This window comes from Plasmopara halstedii (genome assembly GCF_900000015.1).
Source record: "Plasmopara halstedii genome assembly, contig: Scaffold_3060, whole genome shotgun sequence".
NCBI classification, from domain to species: domain Eukaryota; phylum Oomycota; class Peronosporomycetes; order Peronosporales; family Peronosporaceae; genus Plasmopara; species Plasmopara halstedii.
Genome location: NW_020189964.1, coordinates 1976274 through 1976744, shown reverse-complemented (window position 1 = coordinate 1976744; position 471 = coordinate 1976274).

The following is a 471-nucleotide window of genomic DNA, read 5'->3' as shown; positions in this document are numbered from 1 at the left end:
TTATCCCGCTTGGTATCATTGACAACAACGTATGCATTAGATTGCTCATCCGACCTCGAAAAGGGAATCGCGGAGTAAAAAAAAGAATTAGTGCATAAGCAACTTATAAGTCGCGTATGAACTCAATAACATTGCGATATATTTTTCTATCCGTGATATCCATTAGCATGGTAGTCATTTTTTCGGATGTTGTTCGTTTGTATAGATCAATGAATGTTTTAATTGGGATGTCAGTAGGGAAGTCACGACAGATAATACCAAGGTCTCGTTGAGTAAGATTTCGACCAAGAATCACGTACTGAGAGTTGATTCGAATCGTTTTTGGAATTCCGAAGTAACTCTGTGAAATGTAAATCATTGATCAGCCTTGCTTCCGTCCTCGGATGAAGTACGGTGAGAACTGAGCTTGAGTTCTTTTTGGCTCTATGACTAAGTCATCAAAGATTATCAACTTGCTAGTCTCAGAGTCGA